Here is a 23,932-nt window from a genome sequence, read left to right as displayed (position 1 = left end):
TTCCATTTTTTGTTATTATGTCAATTCATATTAAATTTGACAATTTTAAGAGCAATTGGCTCGTTACAACTTTTTTAAGTAAAAAACTAAAATTTGCATTTATTGACATAGAAAATAGGGTGCTTTATTTCCCGGCATACGTTTGGAAAGGCATCTTCTCTGTGCCCAAATTAAAAAAAATGTTTTATGATCATTTTTTTTAACTTTTGAATAAACATAGAGGGTTTTTACGCAGTTGAAATAGGAGGAAGAAAGAGGTGTATTCCTTTTTTAGTGCCGTGCATGGGACTTTCTCTGGCCCTATTTTTCAAAAGAGTTCTCAGGTATATTTTTTGATTTGATAACTTCACAAACGCAAATCGTTGAGTAGTACAATATTCACCTAATATGGGTGCCAAGGAACAGCGAAGCGGAAGAGTTAGGAAGGCTAGGAACTCCCATCCATATTCCAGGGGAACTAGAATATGTTCCCAGCAAAAAAATGGAAGTTGTTCCACAAACATTTCTTTTAAAGCCCATCCCAGAATCCCCCATCGAGTTTTTTGAACTTCCGATGCAGTCCTTTTGGACACGTCCACAAACATTTCTTCTAAAGCGCATCGTGGGATCCCCCAATAATTTTTTCCACTTCCGATGCAGTCCTTTTGAACAAGTATTAGAAAGAACGCAATCAGGCTATTTTAAGTGCAAATTTTGTACAATTAAATTTTACAAAAAAATAGAAAACTTATAAAAACAAGTAAATACGGCCGTAAGTTCGGCCAGGTCGAAGCTTATGTACCCTCCACCATGGATTGCGTAGAAACTTCTACTGAAGACTGTCATCCACAATCGAATTACTTGGGTTGCGGTAACACTTGCCGATGGCAAGGTATCTTAAAACTTCCTAACACCGTCTTCTAAATTACAAGGTAGTCCATACGTAGTATATATTAAACTAAAAAAGGCCGATTAAATACGTATATAATTAAGTTTAAAGTTTCTATAGAAATAACATTTTGACAAAATAAATTTTGACAACATTTTCTATAGAAGTAAAATTTGGAAAAAATTTTCTATAGAAATAAAATTTGGAAAAAAATTTCTATAGAAATAAAATTTGGAAAAAATTTTCTATAGAAATAAAATTTTTACAAAATTTTCTATAGAAATAAATTTTTTACAAAATTGTCTATAGAAATAAAATTTTGACAAAATTTTCTATAGAAATAAAATTTTGACAAAATTTTCTATGGAAATAACATTTTGACAATCTTTTCCATAAAATAAAATTTTGGTAGATTATTTTTGGCTCGAGTGGCAACCATGATTATGAAACGATATGGACCAATTTTTGTGTGATTGGGGATCGGCTATATATAACTATAGACCGATATGGACCAATTTTGGCATGGATATTAGCGGCCTTATACTAACACCACGTTGCAAATTTCAACCGGATCGGATGAATTTTGCTTCTCCAAGAGGCTTCGGATCAAATCTGGGGAACGGTTTATAGGGGGGCTATATATAATTATATACCAATATGGACCAATTCTTGCGTGTTTGTTAGAGATCACATTCTAACACTATGTTCCAAATTTCAACCGGATCGGATGAATTTTGCTCCTCCAAGAGGCTCCGGAGGACAAATCTGGGAATCGATTTTATATGGGGCTATATAAAATTATGGACCGGTATGGACCAATTTTGGCATGGTCATTAGAGAGCATATACCAATACCATGTACCAAACTTCAGCCGGATCGGATGAAATTTGCTTCTCTTGGAGGCTCCGCAAGCCAAATCGGGGGATCGGTTTATGCGGGGGCTATAATAATTATGGACCGATGTGGACCAATTTTTGCATGGTTGTTAGAGACCATATACTGACACCATGTACCAAATTTCAGCCGGATCGGATGAAATTTGCTTCTCTTCGAGCGATCGCAAGCCAAATTTGGGGGTCCGTTTATATGGGGGCTATACGTAAAAGTGGACCGATATGGCCCATTTGCAATACCATGCGACCTACATCAATAACAACTACTTGTGCCAAGTTTCAAGTCGATAGCTTGTTTCGTTCGGAAGTTAGCGTGATTTCTACAGACGGACGGACGGACGGACATGCTCAGATCGACTGAGAATTTCACCACGACCCAGAATATATATACTTTATGGGGTCTTAGAGCAATATTTCGATGTGTTACAAACGGAATGACAAAGTTAATATACCCCCATCCTATGGTGGAGGGTATAAAAATAGAAATTAATAAAAAAAGTAATAAAAGTAATAACAAAAAAAATCATCCCCGCTGGGATTTGAACTTGTGCCGTTTGACTTTTTCGCTTCCATGGAAGTTCTTTTGAGAAGGTTTTGCAAATTACGAGAATTTTTAATTTTTTTGTTGATTTTTAATGTAAAAAATATATTTATACGAAAATATATGTCGAAAATAAAAAATAAAAACGATGCATGACATAAAAAAATAATTTTTTAGAAAAATAGTTGATAAAAAAAATTGCCGCTGGAGAGATATGGACCTGCGTTTCGTATTTTTTCGTTCATACTAATAAAGGACATCTCGAGAAGCAATTAGAATGTTATTCATTGGTGTCGTATTACGATCATATCACAAACATTTGAATTGACCCTTCGACGCTTTATGTTCAATGGCGTTTGTGCTAAGGGGTTCTGTTATGGTGCCAGCAAACCCTGGTCGGAGGGAAAAAGTTTTTCAAATTGTAAAAATTAGATAATAGGAAAATAATTGTGTAATAAAACATATGGATGAAAAAAAAGTGAATTTGTTGAAAAAAAAATTGTTTTTTTTTGCTTTTTAAATTTTTTCATTCAAATTAACTTCCAGTGCACAACTTCTAAAGCAATGCAAAGGATCCAAAGAGGGAGTACTTCCGTCCTATGACAAGCCCATGTAAAATTCATGGGAGATGATCCAAGTTTGCACTACTTTCGGATCACAGATTGGGGATGCAAACTACTTTTTTGGAAGCTCTTTTTTTGCTGGGGTGGTATCACAATGGACTGAATAGTCTTAAGTGAGCATGAACAAACAAAAAACGGTCTGGCACGGTTTGGGCACAACTTCTAAAGCAATGCAAAGGATCCAAGAAGGGAGTACTTCCGTCCTATGACAAACCCATGTAAAATTCAATGGAGATGATACAAGTTTGCACTACTTTCGGATCACAGATTGGGGATGCAAACTACTTTTTTGGAAGCTCTTTTTTTGCTGGGGTGGTATCACAATGGACTGAATAGTCTAAGTGAGCATGAACAAAAAAAAACGGTCTGGCACTTTAACCTAACCTACTGTAAATTTTAAATTTGCATCCAGCGATTAAAACTGGGTAGCGCATTGTCGGAACACTGTTACTTCGAATTTCCTCATTCACCATTTATCAAATTTTATTAAAATTTTTATCAACATTTTATCAAATGTCGGTCGGAGAAATTTAAAAAATTAATTGATCAATTCAAATCAATTATTTCTTAAATCAAATTTCCCACTTATTTCTACACTTGAATATCCAATGACATTAGTTTCCTGAAGCCAAAGGCAATTTTCTGATAACTTTCAAAATTCATAGCTCATATAATTGATTTTCACATTTCTATAGTTTTCCAAGTTGGCAACACTGAATTGCTATTTTAATACATCTGGTCCGTTTCAAGCAAACTTAAGCTGAGCAAAAAAAGTAATAAAAAAGCACCGAAAAGCAAGTAAGTCAAATGCAGACACTTGGTTAGCCATGCATAGATTTTTCTTCAATATTCGTGAATGCAATCTATTACCCAGTTTTTCATGCCAAATTATACGCTAGTTTTTAATTCTGTCTACTTGAACACAAAAAAAAAAAAAACAGGATATACTTAAATTGTGTAGCACAGGGAGAGGACACACACACTAACAAATGGTAGAAAAAAATGCAACTATGCCTGAAGGCGGTGGCCCGGAAAACAATTACTTGGATAATATTCCACTGAAGCATAGTTCAGGTCAAGGCATAGTCATATGAGTATGATGGCCAAGTACAAACTAAAGAGGGTTGAGCGTCAAAGAGGAAGAACAACATAAATTCTTTATAAACTAACTTTTTATGTCTTGGCCTTTCTACTGGCCAAGTTCCCTTTATGCAGGGATGTATGGAGCAAAGCGAAACTTTATTCATGACTTCCATTATGGATTCTTTTTATGCCAAGTCTATTCATTTTTATTCATTTTTTTAGTTTTTTTTTTATTTTTTTACCTTTGTAGTAAATGTTCGATTTGGCCAAGCCTTTAATTTGATGGAGTCAAACGCTTCCATGCACAAGCCATTTATTATTAGAACGTTGATTGCAAAAGGACAAAAAAAATTGCCAATTGCTGCTGAAGTTAAAGCAATCAACTCTGCAATGGGCACAGTGGCACATAACCCAATATTTTCTAGAGACAAACAAGTATAACAGGTTGGCTGATAAGTCCCCGGTCTAACAAAGAAAAACACATTTTTTTTATCAAAATTCGTTTTTATTATTCAGCATAGTTCCCTTCAAGAGCGATACAACGATTATAAAGGGTGATACGGTCAAAATTTGGTCAATATAAACTTGACGTATTTCTTTCAATTTTGCATTAAAAAAACCTGATTACCCCTCATTTTGAAGTTGTGTGTGTGCAGAATGTTGCTCCTATTTTGATTTTGGAATTCACTCTTCAGTTGTCAAAATGCCGTCCAAGCAAGAAGAGCAGCGTATCAAAATTTTGCTCGCGCATCGCGAAAATCCGAGCTACTCGCACGCAAAGCTGGCAAAATCGCTAAAAGTTGCCAAATCAACCGTTACAAAAGTAATTAAAGTGTTTGGGGAACGTTTGTCGACAGCCAGGAAGTCTGGATCGGGGGGAAATCGAAAACCGGAAGCCGCTGAGACGACAAAGAGAGTTGCCGGTAGATTCAAGCGAAACCCTAACCTCTCTCTCCGAGATGCCGCAAATAAGCTGGGTGTATCGTCTAAAACCGTGCATCGAGCCAAAAAACGAGCCGGACTATCGACTTACAAGAAGGTAGTGACTCCAAATCGCGATGATAAACAAAATACGACGGCCAAAGCGCGATCCCGGAGGCTGTACACGACGATGCTGACGAAGTTTGACTGCGTGGTAATGGACGAAGAAACCTACGTCAAAGCCGACTACAAGCAGCTTCCGGGACAGAAGTTTTATATGGCAAAAGGAAGGGGAAAGGTAGCAGATATTTTCAAGCACATAAAACTGTCAAAGTTCGCAAAGAAATATCTGGTTTGGCAAGCCATCTGTACCTGTGGCTTGAAAAGCAGCATTTTCATAGCTTCCGGGACTGTCAATCAAGAAATTTACGTGAAAGAGTGTTTGAATAAACGTCTGCTGCCTTTCATGAAGAAACACGGTTGTTCCGTACTGTTTTGGCCGGATTTGGCATCTTGCCATTACGGTAAAAAGGCCATGGAGTGGTACGCCGCCAACAACGTGCAGGTGGTTCCCAAGGACAAGAACCCTCCCAACACGCCAGAGCTCCGCCCAATTGAGAAATACTGGGCTATTGTGAAGCGGAACCTCAAGAAGAAGACCAAAAAAACTGCTAAGGACGAATAGGAGTACAAGGCAAACAGGCTTTCTGTGGCGAAGAAGGTGAACAAGGTGGCTGTACAAAATCTGATGGCAGGTGTCAAGCGTGAGGCCCGGCAATTTGGATTTGGAAAAGCGAAAGCCTAACTGAATATTTTTCCTGACTTTTATACTAATTTAACTTGAAAAAGAAATTTAATTTGATTTTTTAAACAAACGATTTCACCGATTTACACGCGTTTTCCCTTGACCAAATTTTGACCGTATCACCCTTTAACGACCTTCCAATTTTTTTGATACCATTTTGGTAGTACTCCTTCGGTTTTGCCTCAAAATAGTCCTCCGTTTCGGCGATCACCTCTTTATTGCAGCCAAATTTTTTCTCTGCGAGCATCCTTTCGAGGTCTGAGAACAAGAAAAAGTCGCTGGGGGCCAGATCTGGAGAATACGGTGGATGGGGAAGCAATTCGAGCCCAATTCATGAATTTTTGCCATCGTTCTCAATGACTTGTGGCACGGTGCGTTGTCTTGGTGGAACAACACTTTTTTCTTCTTCATATGGGGCCGTTTTGCCGCGATTTCGACCTTCAAACGCTCCAATAACGCCATATAATAGTCACTGTTGTTGGTCTTTCCCTTCTCAAGATAATCGATAAAAATTATTCCATGCGCATCCCAAAAAACAGAGGTCATTACTTTGCCTGCGGACTTTTGAGTTTTTCCACGCTTCGGAGACGGTTCACCGGTCGCTGTCCACTCAGCCGACTGTCGATTGGACTCAGGAGTGTAGTGATGGAGCCATGTTTCATCCATTGTCACATATCGACGGAAAAACTCGGGTGTATTACGAGTTAACAGCTGCAAACACCGCTCAGAATCATCAACACGTTGTTGTTTTTGGTCAAATGTGAGCTCGCGCGGCACCCATTTTGCACAGAGCTTCCGCATATCCAAATATTGATGAATGATATGACCAACACGTTCCCTTGATATCTTTAAGGCCTCTGCTATCTCGATCAACTTCATTTTACGGTCATTCAAAATTATTTTGTGGATTTTTTTGATGTTTTCGTCGATAATCACCTCTTTCGGGCATCCACTGCGTTCACCGTCCTCCGTGCTCATTTCACCACGCTTGAATTTTGCATACCAATCAATTATTGTTGATTTCCAGAGGCAGAGTCCGGAAACTCATTATCAAGCCAAGTTTTTGCTTCCACCGTGTTGTTTCCCCTTCAGAAAACAGTATTTTATCAAAACACGAAATTCCTTTTTTTCCATTTTTTTTTCACAATAACAAAAGTTGCTTCACAAAAGACGCTCTATCTCACAAACTAATTGACATACAGACGTCAAATTTTGACACGAATCATTTGAAGGTTGGTACTATATAAAAATAATATGCATTTAATACTAGCGACGCCATATATGTGTCAGACCGGGGACTTATCAGTCAACTTGTTATATAGGGCAGAAAGTTGATCGGTTTATATTATGAATCGATATGAACAAATTTGCACATGGGAAGTGTAACCTTGGTGGGTCGCCCATATGGACCATCTTTTGCAAGGTTAGTTGTTACTAACATTGGGTGCAAAATTCCAAGGGTTCTATCTAGCAAAGAAAAACATCATCGAAATCGTTCGGATTTTACAGCTAAAACAAAATTTCATAGCCCTCAGGTAACCAACTTTCAACGCCTTCAGGTCAGCCTGTGGACCCACTAGGAACCCACAAATTTGTAAACTTCAGCTTACACACAAACAAAAAAAAATAGGTTTGTATCTTTATCAGTTCAAAAATTGCAGAATTATTTCCAAAACAACACTGTGCTTCGCTAGGAAATTAGCGTGTTTTCAAGAGACGGACGGACGGAAATCGCAAGATCGACGAATTTTATTACGTCTTAGAATATATGAACTTTATGGGGCCTGAGATCGACGAATTTCATTACGACCTAGAGTATTTGAACTTTATGGGGCTTGAGACATATAACATATTTCGTTATGTGTTACAAATGGAATGACAAAGTTAGTATACCCGCAACCTATGGTGGTGTTTGTTAATATGTTCCGAGGGAAAGCTCGGCTGAAACGGCTGAATCGATTGATTTGAAATTTTGAGAGAACATAGAGGGTGAACATGTTGTGAAAATGGGGAACCTCATATTTTAATATCAGGTCGGGGACCTCGCCCTTGCATGACTTTTCGAGAATTGGATTTAGGTTCTCCGATGTGCTTGAATTTTTTTAAGGTTGGGGTGGCGACCAGACAAATATCTTCTACTTCACTACTTTTTTTTTTTTTAAATTAAAACTCTCCGGTTTACTTGAAATTCACAGAGGATGTGGTAGGAGATTATGAAATTAACATTAGTTACTTGAAGTAAAATTAAATTAAATTAATTAAATATTTGGACGGAGAGCAGGACCTTCCCTTAGCCCGACTTGTTTTAAAGCACAGTGAAAAATCTAAACTTCTACGATTTACTTGAAAATTGTCGACGACATGGGGACGCTAAGAAATTAACGTGGGCATATGATTTTATAATAACGTCCTCTTTGACAAATTTTTCAAGAGATGGACTTAAGTTCTCCGATGTGCTTGAAATTTTCAACGAAGGTTGGGTTCACAGAAAAAAATTTCACGAAAATTTTTCCAATTCAAATTTTAATTGAGTTTTAAGAAATATTCAATTAAAAAATTAATTGATTCAACAAAGTTTTTAATTGAAACAAAAATCAATCACACAAATTAATAGTATCAATTTATTTTTTAATTGGATCAATTAATTTTTTAATTGACTGTCAATTAATTTTTTAATTGATATTATCATTTCTGTGATTGAAGACATTTCAATTAAAAAATTAATTGGATCAATTAATTTTGTGATTGAATCAGAAAAAAATGTTTTTGTGTGTTGGCGTCCAGATAAAAACTGTTTACTTTATTTTTGATATTTGGACAGGGAGAGGGTACTCCCCATGTCCGACTTTTGTTTAAAGTACAGTAAAAAAAACAACTAAACTTCACCGATTTACTTGAAATTTACAGAGGACTTGGGGATATGTTATGAAATTAACATGGGATAGCTAAATTTTTGATATTTTGGAGGGGAGGGAAACCTCCACTATGCACTAATTTTTTAAAGTACAGTGAAAAAACTAAACTTTTCTTATTTACTTGCAATTTATGGTACAGAGGACATGGCGGTAGGTGATGAAATTAACGTGAGGCACCTGATTTTTTGATATTTGGAGGGAAATGGGAACCTCCCTCCCCTTTGTCTGACTTGTCGAGAATTGGACTTACGTTCTCTGATGTACTTGAAATTTCCATGGAAGGTTGGCGGTGGTGTTCATGGAAAGATTCTATGCTTTATTTTTCGATATTTTGACAGGGAGGGCAACTTCCCCTTTGCCCGACTTTTTTATTGAAGTACAGTGAAAAAACTTAGCTTCTCGGATTTACTTGAAATTTATTTAATTAAAATGAGGCACTCGAATTTTTGATATATGGACGGATATTTGACCTCCTCCTTGACCGACTTTTTGAGAATAGGACTTATGTTCCCCGATTGGCATGACATTCGAATTTTTGATATATGGACGGATATTTGACCTCCTCCTTGACCGACTTTTTTAGAATAGGACTTATGTTCCCCGATTGGCATGACATTTTCAGGGAAGTTTGGTGGTGGCGTATAGGCAACGGCCCGCTACTTTATTTGTCAGTAGTTGGTCGGGGAGGGCAACTCACAGTGCTTCGATCCCATAAAAATAGGATGCCTTCTTCTTCGCCTTATTGATGGTCAAAACTAAGAAAAATGCGAAGTTTGGTTCTTATCGGATCACTCCTTCACGTACTTCCCATACAAAGGGATCGAAAATATCTGATTGCATAGAGGGGTGAGATAACACAAATAGCAAAATGTCTGTCATTTAGGAACGGCTATAGATCGCTCTTTGAACCTTTGTATGGTTAGAGCCCAAATATTGACCAAGTGAGCCAAATTTTGAGACCCTAGGTAGACCGGGACTCTATTGACAGGCCTCTCAAATTGGTCCCCTCGTTGAATTTTGACAACAACTTCAAAACCTTTGGAATTTTTTTGCAGAAGAATAATCTTATTATTTAATGCTTCGAAAAATGCTGTGATTCTGTGGTTGACTTAATTAACTCAAATTTAACCTCAAAGTAAATGCAATATATAGCCTCCCACTTTGTAAAAAAATCAAGAAGGCGTGGCGAAGTGGACTGCTATACTTGGTAGAATTCTACCAATTATACTCGTAGTAGATTTTTTATAGTTTGGTAGATTGTTAGAATTATTTATGTTTTGGTAGATTTTGCAAAACATTCCTTTCCAACTAAGAGTTACCTCAATTTTCTATAGAAATAAAATGTTGGCAAAATTTTATATAGAAATACAATTTTGAGAACATGTTTTTATAGAAATAATGTTTTGAGAAAATTTTCCACAGACATAAAATTTTGAGAAAATTTTCTATAGAAATAAAATTTTGAGAAAATTTTCTACAGAAATAAAACTTTACGAAAGTTGTCTAGAGTAATAAAATTTTGACAAAATTTTCAATAGAAATACTATTTAGAGAACATTTTTATAGAACTTTGAGAAAATTGTCTATGAAAATTAAATTTTGAGAACCAGAATTTTGAGAAAACTTTCTATAGAAATAAAATTGTGAGAAATTTTTCCAGAGAAATACAATTTTAAGAAAATTCTCTATAGAAATAAAATTTTGGGAAAATTTTCTATAGAAATAAAATTTTGAGAAAATTGTCTATAGAAATAAAATTTTGACAAAATTGTCTATAGAATTAAATTTTTACAAAATTTTCTATACAAAAAAAATGTTGAGAAAATTTGCTATAGAAATAAAATTTTGAAAATTTTCTATGAAAATTAAATTTTGAGAAAAATGTTCTATAGAAACAAAATTTTGAGAAAACTTTCTATAGAAATAAAATTGTGAGAAATTTTTCCATAGAAATATAATTTAGAGAAATTTTTCTATGGACATAAAATTTTGGGAAAACTTTCTATAAAATTTTGACAAAATTGTCTATAGAAATAAAATTTTGAGAAAATTGTCTATAGAAATTAAATTTTGACAAAATTTTCTATAAAATGTTGAAAAAATATGCTATAGAAATAAAATTTTGAAAAAAAAATTACAGAAATATACTTTTGACAAAACTTTCTACAGAAATAAAATGTTGACAAAATTTTCTACAGAAATAAAATGTTAACAAAGTTTTCTAAGAAATACAATTTTGACAAATTTTCTCCAGAAATAAAATGTTGATAAAATTTTTTATAGAAATAAAATGTTGACAAAAATTTTCTATAGAAATAAAATTTTGACAAAAAAAAATAGAAAAAAATTGAGAAAATTTTCTATAGAAATAAAATTTTGACAAAAATTTTTATATATATATATATATATAAAATTTTGACAAAATTTTCTATAGAAATAAAATGTTGAGAAAATTTTCTATAGAAATAAAATTTTGGCGAAATTTTTTATAGAAATAAAATTTTGACAAAATTTTCTATAGAAATAAAATGTTGAGAAAATATTCTATAGAAATAAAATGTTGACAAAAGAATCAACAGCAACGACTGGCCTTGAAATATTATTTTATTATTCCACTATTTCCAATTTCCATTAAATATCATCAACAGTAGACCACATTTTTCTTCTTCTTGTACCTTTCACTTTTAATAAGTTGCTGCGTAACGATTTTGTCCTTCTTTTACAATTTCAATATCTACAAATATAAAAAATCATAAACCAATATTTTTCCAAAAGGTTAGCGTCACTGAATGTTACCTGTTACTTGAAGATTCCAAAATGAAGACGAATGAAGGGGTTTTTATTCTGTTTTCTTTCTTTATACACCATCACGAACTTAATTTTTTCTCACTAATTTAAAATAACAAATATTTTATTTTTTATTTTATTATTTATTATATTATTTTACTATATTATTTTTTAACAATCCCTTCGTAACCATAACAACGCGATTCCAACTAAAAAACAACCCACGCGCAAACATATCGATTGCTTCGATGACAGGTATCGATTACAGGTAGATAAAAGAAATATAGGAAAATTTCCTATATTTCTTTTAAGTGTGTCTCCTTAAGTTATAAAAGGATTGAATACTTCATAGTACGAATGAACTAAAAGTGTTATGACAAGTGTTATTCGTATGTATGATAAGCTTTCTGTAATAAAGGAAGTCAGTATTATCATTTTATAAGAATTTTACTAAATTTGAGGAAACTTGGTTTTAGTTCATATTTTGTTCATTTTTACGAATGCTTTGTTATCAGTGAATAAAATTTTCTTGTTCAGTAGTAAATTCTTATACCCAGCGAAGAAAACAGTATTAGTAATACTCCATGCCTTATTCTAGTAAATGAACTATTCCTCACTGCTTTCAGTTTAGGATTTTTTTACTGAAGCAAGTAAATTTTATTATTAAATTGGCTAAACTAAATTCATGAACATTTCTTCCTTTAGTTCCGAAGGCACTTTTTTCTGGGTGTATAGAAATAAAATTTTGATAAAATTTTCCATAGAAAAAAATTGAGAAAACTTTCTATAGAAATAATATTTTGACAAAATTTTCTACAGAAATAAAATTTTGGCAAAGTTTTTTATAGATATACAATTTTGACAACATTTTCTATAGAAATAAAATTTTGCCGAAATTATTTATAGAAATAAAATTTTGACAAAATTTTCTATAGAAATAAAATGTTGAGAACATTTTCTATAGAAATAATATGTTGGCAAAAATTTCTATAGAAATAAAATGTTAGCAACATTTTCTATAGAAATAAAATGTTGAAAAAACTTTCTACAGGAATAAAACGTTAACAAAGTTGTCTATAGAAATACAATTTTGACAAATTTTCTCCAGAAATAAAATGTTGACAAACATTTTCTATAGAAATACATTTTTGACAAAAAAAATTCTATAGAAACAAAATTTTGATAAAATTTTCCATAGAAACAAATGGAGAAAATTTTCTATAGAAATAAAATTTTGACAAAATTTTCCATAGAAATAAAATTTTGGCAAAATTTTTTATGGAAATTAAATGTTGACAAAATTTTCTATTGAAATAAAATGTTGAGAAAGTTTTCTATGGAAATAATATGTTGGCAACATTTTCTATAGAAATAAAATGTTGACAAAACTTTCTACAGGAATAAAATGTTAACAAAGTTGTCTATAGAAATACAATTTTGTCAAAATTTTCTATAGAAATAAATTTTTGACAAAAAAATTCTATAGAAATAAATTTTTGACAAAAAAATTTCTATAGAAATTAATTTTTGACAAAAAAATTCTATAGAAATAAATTTTTGACAAAAAAATTTCTATAGAAATAAAATTTTTATAAAATTTTCCATAGAAAAAATTGACAAAATTTTCTATAGAAATAAATTTTTGACAAAATTTTCAATAGAAAAAAATTGAGAAATTTTTCTATAGAAATAAAATTTTGACAAAATTTTCTATAAAAAATAAAATTTTGGCAAAATTTCTTATAGAAATAAAATTTTGATAAAATTTTCTATGGAAATAAAATTTTGACAAAATTTTCTATGGAAATATAATTTTGATAAAATTTTCTATTAAATTACAATTTTAAGAAATTTTTCTATTGAAATAAAATTTTAACAAATTTTTCTATTAAAATAAAATTTTGAGAAAATTTTCTATAGAAATAAAATTTCGAAAAAATTTTCCATAGAAATAAAATGTAGAGAAAAATTTCTAAAGAAATAAAATTTTTTACAAATTTTCCATAAATTCAATATCTTTTAAAATTTTAATTTTCGTGTTAGGTCATACTATCAAAGTCCATTGTAAGTTCTTCCTTTTTATATAAGTAGTAAAACTCAATTATTGATTCATGGTAAAATCATTAAAACCTTTAAAATTCGACCCATGTACAATTCATGTGTTACACCCAAAAAAATTTTCAAAAAATCCAAAATTGGGAGAAATCATAATATATATTATTACCGTGGTGCAATGGTTAGCATGCCCGCCTTGCATACACAAGGTCGTGGGTTCGATTCCCGCTACGACCGAGCCCCAATAAGTTTTTCAGCGGTGGATTATCCCACCTCAGTAATGATGTGACATTCCATTTAAAGCTTATCTAAGTGGTTTCACTGCAATGAGGAACGCCGTTCGGACTCGGCTATAAAAAGGAGGTCCCTTGCCATGGAGCTTAACATGGAATCGGGCAGCACTCAGTGATAAGAGAGAAGTTCACCAATGTGGTATCACAATGGACTGAATAGTCTAAGTGAGCTTGATACAATGGGCTGCCACCTAACCTAACCTAATATTACAAATGCTGAAAATAAAACCGAAAAAACATTTTTTTTATACTAACCACAAAACTTCACAATAAGTTTTTTTTTTAATTTGCTAGATTTTTAGTAAAAATGTCTTCAAATTTTGGTAGATTATTTTTGGCACGAGTGGCAACCCTAACTTCGCTAGTAATCACTGAAACGCAAACATTAGTACCCTTACCTTGTCTTGGTGCTTCAATAATAAAATCTATTTCACAATTTACAATTTTTTACATCTCATGCTACTGTATTTTACTCTGTTAACTTAACTTAAGAGCTGATATTTCTCGCCAATATTCCATTCAAATATCCATGGTGGAAAAAAGCTGAAGTTTAAACAAAGTTGAGTGAATAATTTGCATATGGCTCACTTAATCACTTGCTCGAAATCCCTTAAAGTACCAAGAATCCCATAAAGAATGAAAGAAATTTATACCATAATAGAAGTTCTACCATAGCTTTCTATTAGTTTCATTCCCAAATTCATTTTCTCTAAGTAGGTAAGTTATCAAAGAGGAAGTTTTATACTACGACCAGAGCAATTTTGTTCAATTGAATGTATTAGCAAGTAAAATATAAGACTGAAATTTAAATTTTCGTTAACTATTTTTGATTACCTGGTACTGACAGAGATTGTGAAAATTTCTTAGAATTGTTTCGGATTATTTTTGTAAGAAGGACGAAAAATGAAAATCTTTTTTATCAATGAATAGAAAAATATTCTTAATCGTTGAAAGAAAATCTTGGAATACGAGCTGTATAGAGTTCCGAATAAGCTCTGGAGCGGATTACTTTTCATTTAAAGCCGCATAAGAAAAAAGAGATAACATCTGTGGTATCGCAATGAATATGAAACGGATGGACACCACACAAAAAATATATAACCAAAATATTTCCAATTCAAAAGGTAACTGAAACCGATAACTTAATCAGTTAAAAACTTCACTGAAACAATAAACTTTTTAATCAAATTAAAAAAATATATTCTTTTAAGAAAATGATTCCTAAAAAAATCTATTTTTAATTGAATCACAAAAAAAGTAAGGAAAGTCCAATATATTAGTTCGTTCACTATAAGTTAGTGCATATGTTTGCAACACCCTGAGAAAGACGAGAGAGACACATGGCGTCTTTGGTTAAGGGCCGGCCCATGAGCACGGTAGCCACAGTTGGTTGAATTCTACGAAAAATTGATTTTTTATTCTTTGGTAGATTGATAGATTTCTTGATGTATTAGTAGATTTTGCAACATATTCCTCTCCACATAAGAGGTATTTCACAAAATGTCTATAGAAATCAAATTCTGAAAAAAATTTCAATTGCTATAAAATTCTGACAAAATTTCTATAGAAAAAGGAAATTGGAAAAAATCTACATACATGAAAATTTTGAGAAAATTTTCTATAGAAATAAATTTTTGACAAAATTTTTATAGAAATAAAATTTTGAGAACATTTCTCTAGAAATAACATATTAACAAAACGTGCTATAGAAATCAACAATTTGACAAAATTTTCCATAGAAAGAAATTGACAAAATTTTCTATACAAATAAAATTTTGACAAAATTCTCTATACAAATAAAATGTTGACAAAATTTTTAGAGAAATAGAATTTTGAGAAAAAACAAATTGCTTGACTACATTTTCTATAGTAATAAAATTTTAACAAAATTTTCTACACAGTCAAAATTTCGAAAAATTTTCTGTACAAATAAAATTTTAACAATATTTCTATAGAAATAAAATTGACAAAATTTCTAAAGAAAATAGTCTATAGAAATAAAATTTGGCAAACAATTTCTATAGAAATGCAATTTGGACACAATTTTCTACACAAATTGAAAGAAATTCTATATAAATCAAAATTTTGACAAAATTTCTCTAGAAATAACATTTTGACAAAACTTTCTGTACAAATAAAATTTTGACAAAACTTTCTAAACAAATAAAATTTTGACGAAATTTTCTATAGAAATAACATTTTGACAAAATATTCTATAGAAATAAAATTTTGAGAAAATTTTCTATAGAAATAAAATTTTTACAACATTTTCTATAGAAAAAAAATTTGAGATAATTTTTCTCTTATTCTCTATAGAAATAAAATTTTGAGAAAATTTTCTATAGAAATAAAACTTTGAGAAAATTTTCTATAGAAATACAATTTTTAAAAAATTTTCGATAGAAAAAAATTTTGAGATAATTTTCTATAGAAATAAAATTTTGATAAAATTTTCTATAGAAATAAATTTTTGACAAAATTTTCTATAGAAATAATATTTTGACAAAATTTTCTATAGAAATCAAAATTGTGACAAAATTTTATATAGAAATAATATTTTAATTTTAAATTGGTTAATAGAAATAAAATGTTGACAAAATTTTCTATAGAATTAAATTTTGACAAAATTTTGTATAGAAGTAAAATTTTGACAACATTTTCTATAGAAGTAAAATTTTGACAAAATTTTCTATAGAAATAAAATTTTGAGAAAATTTTCTATAGAAATAAAATTTTTAAAAAATTTTCTATAGAAAAAAAATTTGAGATAATTTTCAATAGAAATAAAATTTTGACAAAATTTTCTATAGAAATAACATTTTGACAAAATTTTCTATAGAAATCAAAATTGTGACAAAATTTTATATAGAAATAATATTTTAATTTTAAATTGGTTTATAGAAATAAAATGTTGACAAATTTTATTTCTATAGAAAATTTTCTCAAAATTTTATTTCTATAGAAAATTTTGTCAAAATTTTACTTCTATAGAAAATGTTGTCAAAATTTTATTTCTATACAAAATTTTGTCAAAATTTAATTCTATAGAAAATTTTGTCAACATTTTATTTCTATTAACCAATTTAAAATTAAAATATTATTTCTATATAAAATTTTGTCACAATTTTGATTTCTATAGAAAATTTTGTCAAAATGTTATTTCTATAGAAAATTTTGTCAAAAATTTATTTCTATAGAAAATTTTGTCAAAATTTTATTTCTATAGAAAATTATCTCAAAATTTTTTTTCTATCGAAAATTTTTTAAAAATTGTATTTCTATAGAAAATTTTCTCAAAATTTTATTTCTATAGAAAATTTTCTCAAAATTTTGTTTCTATAGAGAATTTTCTCAAAATTTTATTTCTATGGAAAATTTTGTCAAGATTTTATTTTTGTCAAAATTTTATTTGTATAGAAAATTTTGCAAAATTTTATTTCTATAGAAAATTTCGTCACAATTTTATTTGTATAGAAAATTTTGTCAAAATTTTATTTGTACAGAAAGTTTTGTCAAAATGTTATTTCTAGAGAAATTTAAAATTTTGACAATTTTTATCTATATAGAAAATTTTGTAAAAATTTTGATTTTTATATAAAATTTTGTCAAGATTTTATTTCAATAGACAATTTTGTCAAAATTTCAATTCTATAGAAAAGTTTTACAAAATTTTAATTCTATAGAAAATTTTGTAACACTTTTCTATAGAATTAAAATTTTGACAAAATTTTCTATTGAAATAAAATCTTGACAAAATTTTATATAGAAATCAAAATTTTTACAAAATTTTCTATATAGATAAAAATTCAAAATTTTCTATAGAAATAAAATTTAGACAAAATTTCTCTAGAAATAAAATTTTGACAAAATTTTCTATAGAAATACAATTTTGTCAAAATTTGCTATAGAAATACAATTTTGACAAAATTTGCTATAGAAATAAAATTTTGACAATTTTTATCTATATAGAAAATTTTTTAAAAATGTTGACTTCTATATAAAATTTTGTCAAGATTTTATTTCAATAGAAAATTTTGTCAAAATTATAATTCTATAGAAAAGTTTTACAAAATTTTAATTCTATAGAAAATTTTGTAACACTTTTCTATAGAATTAAAATTTTGACAAAATTTTCTATTGAAATAAAATCTTGACAAAATTTTATATAGAAATCAAAATTTTAATTCTATAAAAAATTTTGTAACACTTTTCTATACAATTAAAATTTTGACAAAATTTTCTATTGAAATAAAATCTTGACAAAATTTTATATAGAAATCAAAATTTTTACAAAATTTTCTATATAGATAAAAATTCAAAATTTTCTATAGAAATAATATTTAGACAAAATTTCTCTAGAAATAACATTTTGACAAAATTTTCAATAGAAATCATAATTTTGAAAAAATTTCTATAGAATTTAAATATTGACAAAACTTTTATAAAAAAAAAAATTTGAAAAAATTTCTATAGAAATAATATTTTGACAACAATTTTCTATTGAAATCAACATTTTGGCAAAAATTTTCTGCATAATCAATATTTTGAAAATTTTTCTTTACAAATAAAATGTTAACACAATTTCTATAGAGATAAAATTGACAAAAATTTCTATAGAAATGAAATTGTGACAAAATTTTCAATAGAAATAAAATTTTGACAAAACTTTCTATAGAAATTTACAAAACAAAATTTTCTATAGAAATAAAAATTTGATTAAATTTCTGAAGAAATATAATATTGAAAAAATAGGAAAAGAGATATGTTTGTTTCGAATTTATTTCGGCATAAGCCGGCTATCAATGTAAAACCTTTTTTCGGAGGGTTCAAGTGCGGTTTTTGTTGGGTTTAATAAACTGCCTGAATTTATTCTGATAATTGGTTGATAGTTTTGCTGCAAGTAGAGGATGCTGATGAGGAATGTGGTAATTCCGAAACGTGCGTCCATCCAACCATCTTGCAGTCTATAGGGCTTTGCCCAAATAAATTTGACAAACATTCTTTTCCTCTGTTGGTTAAGCTACTCTTGTAGTTTAGTCAATGTATGGTTTTAAGCTGAAATAAAAAAACAACAACAATGCTTAAAGAACAAAACCAACAATAACAAAACAAAACAAATGAAAAAATTTTCTATAGAAATAAAATTTTGACACAATTTTTGTAGAAATAAAAGTTTGATAAAATTTTCTACAGAAATAAAATTTTGACAAAATTTTCTATAGAAATAAAATTTTGACAAAATTTTTTATAGAAATAAAATTTTGACAAAATTTTTTATAGAAGTAAAATTTTGATAACATTTTATATGGAAATCAAAAGTTTGACAAAATTTTCTATAGAAATAAAATTTTGACAAAATTTTCTCTTGAAAAAAAATTTTTGTGTGTATATATTTGTAAGGCGCCTGTTGGTTACTTCCATTATTTAACTTCCAACATACTCTCTCGGTCTCTCTTTCTAGACACATATATGTTTATAGGCAATTGCTAAATTAATGTATGTTTTTACCAACACATGTTATATTTAAAAAAAAACTATTATGTCTCAAACATAATATGTTCTATCATTTTAACATATATGTTCCAAACATGGTATACTAGTTTATGAACATTATATGTTTGTACTTAAAAATAATGTACTAAAAAATTTGAGTTCCAAGCATAAAATTGTTACACCGAAACTTATAAAAATTTTCATTTTTGTCCGTATAATCCTGAAATATAAAAGACAACTCTGCTTAACCACAATCAGTACCAAAAACTTTAAGTGAAAGTAAATATCTTTGGTTCCAAGTAAATTTTTGTTTAGTGTAAGGGAAAATATTATAATCTCTCCTATCAAATATCCCTATTTAATTGAGCCGTTAAAGGTTTCTTGGGATTCTCAACAAAAAGCAAAAATCCCGCATAATGTTGTTATCCTTTTACATGCTGTTTTTTTGGTAAACCCCCAAATGTCTTATTCATTATGTCCCTCAGTTAATTTGGTCAGCAAAAAGCAAAACTATGTTCAGTTTTCATTCCGTCTTCATTTGGGGATTTCTATTTTTTTTCGCAATTCTCCTCCCAAAAGTGTTGTTTTTATTGTCGTTCTTTTTTTTTTGGAAATATGGTACACATTTTTAAGTTTCCATTCCACTTTATTCATAAATAGTAATTTGTCATAATTTAGTCATGTTCGTGAATAACATATAAACCCCCCACAAGAAGAAAAGGCAAGCGCCCCTATATAAAATTTGCGGGAAATGGAGATGACTAAATGTCAGACTTCCAACATTTCAAATGCAGGTCCCCAATGACACATTTCTGGCGTTTTTTTCTTCTCTCGTTTTGCCACCAATGAATGTCGTTTTTCCCAGCATTTAAACAGTAATGGTAATGGTCAATGGTGCCAAGAAGAAATGCTCGAGAGGAGTATAGGACATTAACATTTCAAATGAGTTTTCATTTCATGCCTAGGGACTAACTAAAATTGGGTCGTAGGGAAGGGCCACTGGATGGGTGGTTAGGATTCACAAAACAAACAACCTTTCAGTATCAAAAAAAAAAAAAGTAACACAAAAAAACAGGAGCAGAACATATGAAAGCCATTTGCTAAAAATATTCCGACATTTGTAAACCAACTGTTGACTAACCCTCCATGAGTTATGAGTTGAATGTTAATGGCACTTTGGCAATGGGAATAAAACTTGGTAGGAGGAATACACATTTAAAAAATTAAAACATTTTAAAACGACAAAAATTCTATTTTGCCTTTTGTTAAAGAGAAATTATAGTGGAATTGTTCATTTTGTATGATAATATTAATGCTACACTGGTAGAAAAATCGTCATAACAATAACGAAATTTAATTTTTACAATTTCCTAATATTTCTTAGTATTCTAGCAAAAATGGTAGCTATTTTATTGTTTGATAGATTGATAGAATTCTCCAACAAAGATGTACTTCAAATTTTATAGAAGTACAATTTTCACAAAATTTTGTATAGAAAACAAATGACTACATTTTCTATATATATTAATCTTCATGTCCAATAAGCTCGTACTAGAATTGAAATGACAAGAAAAAAATTTTGACAAAAACTTTCTATAGAACACAAAATTTATAAAACATTCTATAGAAACAAATGTTGAGAAAATTGTCTATAGATTTTGGCAACATTTTCTATAGACATAAAATTTGGACAACATTTTCCAGAGAAATAATCTTTGACAGAATTTTCAAGAGAAAAAAATTTTGACACAATTTTCTAGAGATAAAATGTTGACAACAATTTTCTAGAGAAATAAAATTTTGACAAAATTTGCTATAGAAATAAAATTTTGACAAGATTTTCCAGAGAAATAAGCTGTGACAGAATTTTCTAGAGAAAAAAAATTTAAAAAATGTTCTAGAGAAATAAAATTTTGACAAAATTTTCCATAGAAATAAAAAGTTTTTTACGAAGTAAGATTTTGACAAAATTTTCTATATTCTTTTCTAAATTCTGAAAAAATTGTATATAGGAAAAAATTGTGGGAAAAACTTCTACAGAAATAAAATTTTGCCAAAAAATTTTCTATAGAAATAAAATTTTCAAAAACATTTTATGGAAATAAAATTTTGACACAATTTTACCAAATTTCCTATATAAATAAAATGTTGACAAAATTGTCTATGGAAATAAAATGTTGACAAAATTTTCTATAGAAATAAAATTTTGACAAAATTTTCGATGGAAATTAAATTTTTGACCAAATTTTCTTTAGAAATAAATGTCTGACAACCCGTGTAAAAATTGAGAGATCTAATCATGTCTAATAATATCAAAGTATATATAATTATATCTGCTCAGATATGTTTGTAGATATAAATAGATCTACGGAGATATGTTATGTATAGTGTTATATATGATTAGATCTGATTCAAGATCTCATTATATATGTTGTTATATCTATTTGTATCAGTCATATCTGGTAAGATGTAATTATATATCTTCATATATGACATCATATCTAATTATATATACTATATATAGCTCCATATCTAATTATATATATCGCATTAAATCATGAACCAGTTGTGTAACACGGATAAAAAAATATTTGTATATGTTTGTGTGTAAAAATAATGTGTTTGTTACGAGAATACTAACGTGATATACTTGGTTACAAGCACGTATGTATGGTCGCACATCAAAACATGTGGTGAACATAACCAAACAATCTTTATATGTTGTGACAGTTTCAAGAAACCCTTTTAAATATCATTTTGAAGTGTCTTCATAAAATGCTTAACTTTCAGACACAACCGTCTTTTTGTTTTCAAAAATGTCACCCCATAACTATCACCATTAGCAACGCCTGTTTTTATTAAATTTGAAAAAATATATATATCAAATATTTGATAATGCGAGTTTCATATTTTTATTTCATATAAAAATCGAATGTCTTCTCATTTTTCGAGGAAGATAAAGGAGTATGAGAAGCTGTGATAAGGTAAGTTTATTATTTTGTTCCTATTTTTATATATTGAATATTTTCTCTGTTTTAGGAGGATGAATTTGTGGTAGTCCAGGAAAAGATTAAAAGAAGACAGCGGAAGACAACGTAAAGATTTGTGACCAGGCCATATCCGAAGTTGCGATAGAAGGAAGTATTTTCCAATATCAAAAAGAATACAAATTTGGAGATGATTTGCATTGTGAACCGGATACATTCCCGTGCAATTAGTTATAGTATGGCATTTGGAGCTTCGCACAAACCATTCAATACAGCGCTGGTTTAAATTATTGGGTACGAGAAGCAAATTTTGGTAAGTATATGTATTATTTGCAAATATATCTTTAAATAGACTGATCATTCTTCTGTATATTTTACATTTTTCAGAGTTTTCATTCCGAGTAGCCAAATAAAGGAATTGCGAGACTCATTTAAAGAACTGTTTGCAGAGAGCAAAGTACTAACGCCTTGGGAAATTTAAATGCCAGAACCCTTGGTGGCTATGTATATATTTTGTTTTTGTTGTTTTTTAATTCTTAGGCTTTTATACCTAGACATATATATATAATGTACATATGTTTGATCCAACTTATAATATTAAATACTCTTTTCATTATAAAACCATAAAATAAATCTTTTTTATTAATTACTGTAATTTCACTAATTTTGGAAATTTGTAGATAAAATTATATATAATTAGATATATTAACATCTAATTATATCAAATTAGATATAATTAGATGTGGGCCAAATTTGAGATCTGATCAGATCTAATTCCTTTAGAATTAGATCTGATCAGATATTACCATTTTTCGGATCTGTCCAGATCTGCCTACATATACTATCATATCTAATCAGATATGGCAGGAGATCTAATAATATCTGGCCAGATCCACCAATTTTTACACGGGAAAGCTTTCTACAGAAATATTTTTTTGAAATTTTCAACAGAAATAAAATTGGAAAAAAAAAATGTTTACAAAAATTTGCCAAAATTTTCTATGGAAATAAAATTTTGACATTTACTGTAGAAAAAAGAAAGAAAGAAATTTCTATAGAAAAATAAAAAAATTTTAATAAAATTGTCTATGGAAATAAAATGTTTACAAAATTTTCTATGAAAGTAAAATTTTGACCAAATTTTCTATAGAAATAAGATTTTGACAAAATTTACTATAGAAATAAACTTAAGACAAAATTCTCTATAGAAATAAAATTTTGACAAAATGTGCTATGGAAATAAAATTTTGAGATAGTTTTTTTCCGAAATAATATTTTAACAAAATTGTCTACAGAAATAAGCGTTGACAAAATTTTTTAGAGAAATAAAATTTTGACAAAATTTTCTATAGAAATAAAATTTTGACAAAATTTTCCATAGAAATAAAATTTTGACAAAATTTTCCATAGAAATAAGCTTTGACAGAATTTTCTAGAGAACAAAAATGTTGACAAAATTTTCTATAGAAATAAAATTTTGACAAAATTTTCTAGACATACAATTTTTACAAAATTGTCTACACAAATAAAATTTTGCAAATATTTCTTTAGAAATAACATATGATTAAATTTTCCGTATAAAAAAAAATTGACAAACATTTCTATTGAAATAAAATTTTGACTCAATTTTGTATAGAAATAAAATTTTAATAATTTTTTTTTTGGTGA

The 23,932-nt window shown here is 29.1% G+C and overlaps 1 protein-coding gene and 1 long non-coding RNA gene across 4 annotated transcripts in view; one reads left to right on the top strand and one right to left on the bottom strand.

Moving 5' to 3' along the window:
• The window catches only part of LOC142228747 (uncharacterized), a 650,828-nt gene that overhangs the window by 170,273 nt on the left and 456,623 nt on the right, over positions 1–23,932 (bottom strand). The window lies entirely within an intron of this gene.
• Positions 22,160–23,165, top strand: LOC142229567 (uncharacterized). Its single transcript, XR_012720430.1, has 3 exons — positions 22,160–22,261; positions 22,317–22,577; positions 22,652–23,165. It is a non-coding gene; the product is annotated as an uncharacterized LOC142229567 (long non-coding RNA).

Source organism: Haematobia irritans, chromosome 3 (genome assembly GCF_050003625.1).
Source record: "Haematobia irritans isolate KBUSLIRL chromosome 3, ASM5000362v1, whole genome shotgun sequence".
NCBI lineage: Eukaryota > Metazoa > Arthropoda > Insecta > Diptera > Muscidae > Haematobia > Haematobia irritans.
Note: the sequence above shows the minus strand (reverse complement) of the source record. Positions and strands in the feature narration are given on the sequence as shown.